This window comes from Erithacus rubecula (assembly GCF_903797595.1).
Source record: "Erithacus rubecula genome assembly, contig: scaffold_453_arrow_ctg1, whole genome shotgun sequence".
Taxonomy (NCBI): domain Eukaryota; kingdom Metazoa; phylum Chordata; class Aves; order Passeriformes; family Muscicapidae; genus Erithacus; species Erithacus rubecula.
The window spans coordinates 33,541-41,925 of record NW_027635886.1 but is presented as its reverse complement, the minus strand read 5'-3'; positions in this window follow the sequence as shown (position 1 = coordinate 41,925).

Genomic DNA, 8,385 nt, shown 5'->3' with positions numbered 1-8,385 from the left:
TTAGAATGTATGTTGAAAAATCCCTGAATGTATACAATAGTTTTCTAGACTGCATCATTTTTGTAATGGATTTTTACTTTTATTGCCAAGTCAAAGTATGGAAAAATATAAAATCAGCATCTTCCAGTGTAATTTTCCCTCTGCAGAGTAACTTGCAGTCTTTAAAATGAACAGTATTCTCTCCTTTTAAATCTCATAGGGAGATTTGTTGCTTTAATTCCTTTTGCCAGCCTGGGCTCATGCTATCACTATCACCTTGCAGTCATGGTGAGAAACATGCACACAACATTTTTATTTGTGTTTGGTCAGGTACCTCATTATCTGGCAATATCCTTAGATGCCTTGTATTAGGGATAAATCCCACTGGATCACACTTCATTCTTTTCATAGTGACAGGAATATTGCATAAAAGTCTCACATTGTTTCCTACTGCTTTTCCTGATGTTCATACAGAAGATTTTAGTTCAGTCTTACTGAGTCTATTTGTAACGTATTCCAATTTTGTATCCACTGGCATTTCTCTGTCATATGAGAAATAATCAGACAAATACATTTTTTCTATGTAAAGGCAGTATCAATTGGCCAGTTTCAGGGTTATTATAAATCCTGCTTTGTTCTGAAATATGCGTAGAAAGCACAAATTATTTTCTCATAGCACCAAGAGACCTGAGGAGAAAAAAAAATGAACAACTGGGTGGATGAAAACATCCACCTCAGCCTGTTAATTTTTCATGCTTTTGATTCTGCAGTTGTCAAGGAATTGTATTTTTTTCCTGATCAGTACTCAACATTCTTAAAGGAGGTAATTAATTAAAAACCCTATTAATTCACAGACTCACAGATTCACCATGGTTGGAAAATACTTGTGAGGTCATTAAGTGCAATCATCAACCCAGCACCACTACCTCACGTTTGCCATGAATCCTGTTCCCAGGTGCTGTATCCACACATCTGTGGAACCCTTCCAGGGATGGTGACTCCACCGTTTACATGGGCAGTCAGCTCTAACGCTTTGCATCCCCTTCTGTGGACAATTTTCCTCATATCCAATCTAAACATCCAATGGCACAGCTTGAGGCTGTTTCCCCCTGTCCTTTCCCCTGTTCCCTGGGAGCAGAGTCCAGCCCTCCCCTGGCTGCCCTCTCTTGCCAGGGAGTTTTGTAGAGTGAGAAGGTTCCCCCTGAGCGTCCTTTTCTCCAGGCTCAGCACCTCCAGGTCCCTCAGCCTGTCCTGGTGCTCCAGGTCCTTCCTCAGCTCTGTTCCCTTCTCTGGACATGCTCCAGCCCCTCAATGTCCTTCTGGTTGTGAGGGGCTCAGAACTGGGCACAGCACTTGAGCTGTGGCCTCAGCAGTGCCAGCACAGGGACAGTCCCTGCCCTGCTCCTGCTGCCACCCCACGGCTGGCACAGCCCAGGGGCCACTTGCCCACCTGGGCACCCCTGGGCTCGTGTCCAGCTGCTGCCACAGCCCCCACAGGGCCTGTCTCAGCTTTGCAGCCACTTTTCCCCCAGCCTGGAGCTGCAGGGGGCTGCTGTGACCCGAGGCAGGACCCAGCACTGGTTGTCCCTCACCCCTTGGGCTCACCCCATGGACCCAGCCTGTCCAGACCCTCTGCAGAGCCCTCCTGCCCTCCAGCAGATCCACACTCCCACCCAGCCCGGTGCTGCCTGCAGTCTCAGTGAGGGTGCACTGATTCCCTCCACCAGGCAACCAGTGAAGATGTTAAACAGCTGATGAGCTGTTCCACCAGCTCCCTAGGTGATTCTCATCCAGCTCCGTGGACTTTTGTTGGGCTGAGTTTCACAGCAGTTTACTGACCATTTCCTCTTGGATTATGGGGGCTTTATTCTGCTCCCTGCCTCTCTCTTCCAGCTCACTACCTTGGGAGCAAGTGGTCTCATTATTAAAGACTGAGGCAAAGAAGGCAGCTACTCATTCTTTATCTCTCTGTTTCTCTTCACATCCAACAAAGCATTCTCCTTGACCTTCCTTTTGTTGCTGATATATTTACATAAACACTTTTTGTTGTCTTTTATAGCAGTGGACAGATTAAGTTCTATGTGGTCTTTGGCCCTCCTAATTTTCTCCTGCATGACCTCACAGCATCCTTGTAATAATCCTGAGCTGCCTGCTCCTTTTTTCCAGAGGTAGAAACTGAAAGTCACACATGGATCACTATCTGATGTAAGCCTCAGTGCACAGAGCCTAGTAAAATAACCCAAGGAAAATAAGGAATTTGTACTTTAGGTGCTTCAGTGTCCTTATTTCTTCCCTGCACACCTGGTAAATGTTGTTGAATAATCCTTTTGAATGCACAAGAATTAACAATAAGTTGATTTAGATTTTAGAAATAAGGATTTCTCTATCTTCCAAAAAAAACCCCCAAAAAAACAAAAACAAAAAACCCCCAAACAAACAAAAAAAACCCCCAAAAAACCACACAAAACCCCCGTTGCATATTTATGGCTACTTTTCATGTTTGTATATTGCTGTGTTTCTGAGTAAGGCATGCCTACAATTTTGTACAGAATGTACAAGTACTGTATCTTCTCCCCATGAGAACATGGATGATGGGATTGCCTTATATAAAGCCCAACATTTGAAATATGCACACCTTTCCTTAAAATAGTAATGCAAAACAATATGGGGTGGGAGGGGTAAGATTCATTGAGAAGATGGTAAGGAGGTGGCTGCAGATTTTTCAAATATTTATTATTAGGCTCTTTTGTGCCATCCATTTCCATAGTAACAGAATAGCTCATGCAATCATGGCCTCATTCTTCATTTTCCGAAGATAAATAGATGGGAACTGAGATGCACGGATGAGACTAAAATCCCAGTTTCAAAATTGGATTTCTGCACTTGAGACAGTCTGAAATCTAGATTTCTCAAGTCCTATCCATTGCTTTAACCCAAATTTATCTATCTTTTTACTGCAAGACAAAGTAATTAAATGATTAGCCATCAAATAAATTAAATTTTTTCTCTTTTTTCAGAGTTTTGCTAGTCATCTTGACTGATTTACTTGATTTACCTGATGGTGCATGTGTGAAGCCTTTCTTGTGAGCAGCAGGCGTGGCAGCACAACCACACCATGTTTCAGTTCTGCTGATTAACCCTTTGAACCCAATGGTATTTCTTGCTTTGTTTCTGAAGGATTTCAACATCTAGATAGCACTGGCACTGTGTGTTGGTCTCAAAATATAAATTTTAATTGAATTTATTTGAAAAGCACTGAAATACTTAACTTTGGCGTGACAAGAGTGTGTACATCTGTCAGACTCATCCCAAGAATTTTTGGAAGCATTATTTCTCCTTCACTGATGTCTCACACTGTTTAACACTAAGGCATTACTGGAAAACCCAGACTAAGTCTTATCCACTCAAAATGAAAGACTTACTGGGATTTTTCTGAATATTTCAGTGTTGCAACAAAATCCCTTTTTCTTCTGGGTTTCTGAGGAAAATGTGTTTTCTAGCAATGAAGAACACTGGTGAAAAATAGTCAATCTGTTACAGCAGGTCTTGGGATTTCTAAAGTGTGAATTCTGGTGCTGGAAGCTGGGGTCTCATGTGCCCTTGCCCTCAAAGATGTTGTTTCCTACAAGGGCCAGTAGCAGAGAGCCCCCAGAGAGCTGGGCTTTGCAGTTTGTGGCTCTTTCAGCTCTGGTCCTGCCCCTTGTTTTTCATGGGGGGACAGCAAGGGATACCTCCTGAGCTGTTCCCTGGCTCTTGACCCTCATCTCACTGTGTGAAGCTGTTGGCCAGCTGACTTCTACACTCTCCTCCTGGGGAGCAACTTTTACCATCCAGCTTTTGCCAGCCCACTCTTGTAGACTGAACTGTGGCTGCTGACAGGTCAGGAGCATTTCTCAAGGTAACCACTGAGATTCTTGTTTGGAGAAACATGAGAAACCAAAAGGTCATGTATTAAATGTTATTACTTCTCTTTCTCTCTTCAGCTGCCTTTACAAATGTTTCCTTCTCTCCAACAAAAGCAATAACACCTGTAACAACACTTGGAGATGTCTGTGATCAGTGTTCATATGAGCCATGCTTCTGTATTACCTCCTCTTCCTCTGCCTGGTTTGATGCACTTTTCCCTTTCTTCCTGCCTTTCTTTTATATCATTATTTTCTCCATCAGTGCAAATATTTCTTTCCCCCCAGTGATTGCAAAAGCTCTAATTGGTTGTACCTTCAGGTTGTACCTTTCCTCTGCTGATCATCAGCAAACTGTACCTTTTTCACTTATGGCTTAGGCAGAAATTGTGTCAGGCTTCATCAGCTTTCCTCTTATCTGTGATGAAGTTTGAGTCAACTCATGACTCCTCTGGAAGCATCACCTGGAGCTTTTTCTGAGACTCTTCCATTTCCACAGGCTCTTGGCTGAGGGTTTGGAGTGAAATCAGAGAAAGGCACCAGGACAAGGGGGAGAAAGACATGCCCAGAGACTGTGTCAGGGAATGAGACATTTATTTTTTCTTCTGTGAAGATTTTCCCCAGCCCCCTTTGTGCTGCCAGCGGGGCTTCTTCCTGGGCTGGGGAGCATCCAGGGGCCTGTGAGCCTTCCTCTTTGAGTGGCTCTGTGACCCCACAGAAAAGTGGTCCTGTCTGGGAGTGGAGGGGCTGTGACTGGAACCCTGGGCAGAGGGACCTGTGGCCACTCTCTGCCCTGGCTCCTCCTGGGGATAGATCTGCTCTCTGGGGATGGGGACAGAAGGGAAGTGGCTGGGACCATTGTGGGCTCCAGCTGGACCCAAGCCCCAGCTTGAGCTGTTGGAGCTAGAGGTATCTCCAGGGTCATCCCCCTTATCCCTGGCAGCAAGGGAGTGCAGCAGGTCCCTGGCCCTCTCACTGCACCAGCTCTCAATGAGACAGATGATGCTGTGGACCAATGGTCCTGTATGCTCCTGTAGTAAATGTTGGAGCCTCTGGATCAAGACCTCTGCGACAGGGCCATGGATGCACAGGCTGTGCAGGATGCTGCTCTCTGCACTCTCCACCAGCCACCACTGATTCCAGTATATCCCCACCAAACGCTGGTGCAGCCAGGTCTGCACTGGGTCCAAGAGATGCTGTTCTTGGCAAAAAAGTCCTGCCCAGACTTCAGGCAGGAGGCCACCCACAGCCCTTGGGTAACAGGGGCTGTTTTTAGCCAGGCCACTGGCAGCTGTCCCTGCCTGGCTGCTGGACTCAGATGGCCATTCCATGTCCTCATCCGTATCCCTGTCCATGTCTGTGTGTCACAGATGCCTAGGGAAGAGCTGAGGACCACGGGCCTCAGCAATCATCCTCGTCAGCAGTCCAGGACCAAGCCAGTCTGACCAGGCTGTGCTGGCACCTTATACAGCAGCGAGGGGCGTGATGCTGCAATCATCTCCTCTGATGTCACAATCATCACTTGGTAGCATCATCCTCTGTCACCAGTGATGACACAATTGAATGTGACCATTGAAATATGTCAGTTACAGACAGCGTATTACGTAAGACACGAGGTCACAATCCACCCCCTGGTGATGTCACAAAGGACATGGAGGCCTTGAATGTGAGTTTAGGCCTCTCAGTTGTCCTCACACTTCACCTTCTCCAGTACAATGCCTGTCAAAATAAACAACTCAGTTCTGGTCATCTTCTTCCCCATTGATTCCATCTAGATACATCTGGTCCCAGGTTTGGGGTTTTGCACGGCATTATTTGGCCAATGTCAAATTTGAAGTTGATGGTGCTCTTCTTTTGCAAGATTCCCTTTCCCAACATGTCCTCCAGGTTTCCTGTTCATGCTGGCCATCACTTGGGCAACTCTCCTTCACAGATTGTGAAATCCAGCTGTTCTTCACAATGCCAATTGAAACTTTTCCTGGCTTCCTGCATCAGCCTGTGCTGCAATTTCTCATGGTCATTAATGGAGCTGTCTGCAACCTCATCAGTTTTCTTCAGCCATAAATCCATTAACACAGGTCTGATGGTTTGATTTTAAATGATGTTGCTGTCCTTTACACTGGTTACAAAAAACCCCTAAATGTTCTAAAATGGGCAGCAGAGTAAAGTGAGAGTGAAAATGTAAGTATAGATTTTCAGTTCTGAGGGTTTGTTTGTGTTTCTATGTACGTGCTCATAAAATGTTTTCACAGACATTAGAGCAGCAGAGGCTCCTTTTAATGTTTCCCTAACAGGGGTGTGACATCCAGGTTGATGTACATCCTTTTGGGTTGTTGAATACTGAATTTTATTAGCAGCTTAGAAAATAGGAGCACAGTAAGTCTTGTATTGCTGCACGTGAAACTCAGGCAACAGGAAAAAAGGTTCTTTTATGAGTACATCCCTAAATTTCCATTAGTACTTGAAATTATTAAAGAAATAGAAATAGAAAGATTTATGTTTCTTACATAATTCTTTAGAAGAAGAGTGCTTTCATGATTTGTGTTAGTAACATTTATAAAGGAAAGCATAGTGACTGTACTGAGTAAAGGACATACAGTTAAATCACTTCAATTCTACTTTTTATGGCATGATGAAATTGTGAATTATGTTCATTTTCCTTGCATTTAAAGGCTGGAACAAATGTTGAAGGCTTAGTTACAGGGAGTGTGTCTACAGCTATAACTTTCTTTGTGCCATCATGGCTTCCTTGGATGCAGGTTCACTGTCTGAATTGTGCTGGCAGGGTCTGAAGCACTGTAGGTTGTGCCTGGAGTTCAGATGAGCATCTTAGGGTGATCCAAGAAAGGCTGGCTTCTCTCTGGTCCACATTAAAATAGGCAGCAAGGTCTGATTAATAGGGCTGCTAACTTTGTACCCATGAGCTTGGATTCTAGTACAAACTGGTTTTGTTTCCGTTTCTATCCTCAGGAGAATATTTGTCTTTTTTTGTAAAGCTGTTTCAGTCATTTAGGTGAGTAGAATAGATGGGATTGCTGTAGTTATGGAGCTCAATCTCTTTCTTCTCCATGTGTGTCTTGTAGATAAATATGCATAAAATGTGAAGAATGAGGCTTCAGGACATAAGCCAGATACTCATTTGTGCATGTGAAATAGGATTAATGAGTGACCAGCCTTGACTGGAAGCTCAAGTGCAAATCAATTTACAAAATGATAAAGCAAGAACATCCTTAATGAACAAATCAAGCATTCTGAAGCATTTTAGTTTGCCTACAGTTCTTCTCCCTTTAAAAATTTTTCTTGGGAAGGCCATGTTCAATGGCACAGAAACAGTAATGCTGCATTTATGACAGTCATTGGCAAACATCACAAATCAATCTGCAGCAACTAAATTCAGGGTTCCACACCGCCAGAACTCTCCTGCATAGGTGTGAGGTGAGCTAATGGAGCTCTTCCTGCCAAGGAAGGCACATGGAGATGTGCAGAGTTGGACACTGTCCTACATCTGGAGAACACAGTCTTATGAGGTGTCACTGTGCTATTTGTGCTGGTCACTCAGTGAGGCAATGCATTAAGCTGGAGATTGACTATTATTCATTGTGCAATCATTACCAGGCAAGCCATGAACATAATTTATTGTACATTCTGCTGGACAAGGAGTGCTCACTGCAGTGCTCTGCTGATCCTGGTGATCCTGAGGAATTTAATGTTCAGCTGGGACACATGAGCCCATGCCACGAGTCTGCTCACACAGTGTTGTGGGACTCATAGTTATGTCCACAGCTCCTCTTTTCCCCCACATCCCAAAGGAAGCAGCACTGTGATTGTGTCTGTGCTCTTCTCACCAGAGTGACTGAGGAGAAATTTACTGCTAAGGCAATTCTAACTTATATGTCTGTCACTCCTACTGAATGTTCAGTGAAAGATTAATCTCTTGAGGTAGGTTTCTATGCACATTGCAGGAAAAGTTGTGTGACACTTATTACAATGTGCAAACCTTGATTCTGTGCAGGCTTGAGATGGATAACTGTAGTCCCATGTATTTGTAGTTGAATATCTATTGAATCAAGTCCTCTATGACTTATTTTTGGTCAAAGGACATTTCACTTTATCAGCTGGGATCAACTTGCACTGGAGTAAGAGATCTTCAACGAGACAGAGAGTTTCACAAATAGGATCTTTCTTTTTTTAACTTTTGTTTCAGCACTGAATTAATTTTTCAAGGCAGCTACCAGAGCAGGAACATACTCTATAGTAAGACCTGGTAAAGTTGTATTGCATTAATAAACACATCAATTATTCACAGAGCCACTTCTGAAAAACTCTTGGAGCAACTGACTATTTGTAAATACATGGCTGAGCAGACACAGGATGCTGCTGCTAACAGAACACTACTCATTTAATTAGCATTTGGATCTGGTCTTGAAATAAATAAGCAAATACAAGTTTGACTTGTGGCTAAAACCATATGAAAAGATCCAAATTACATCACTGACATCTTTAG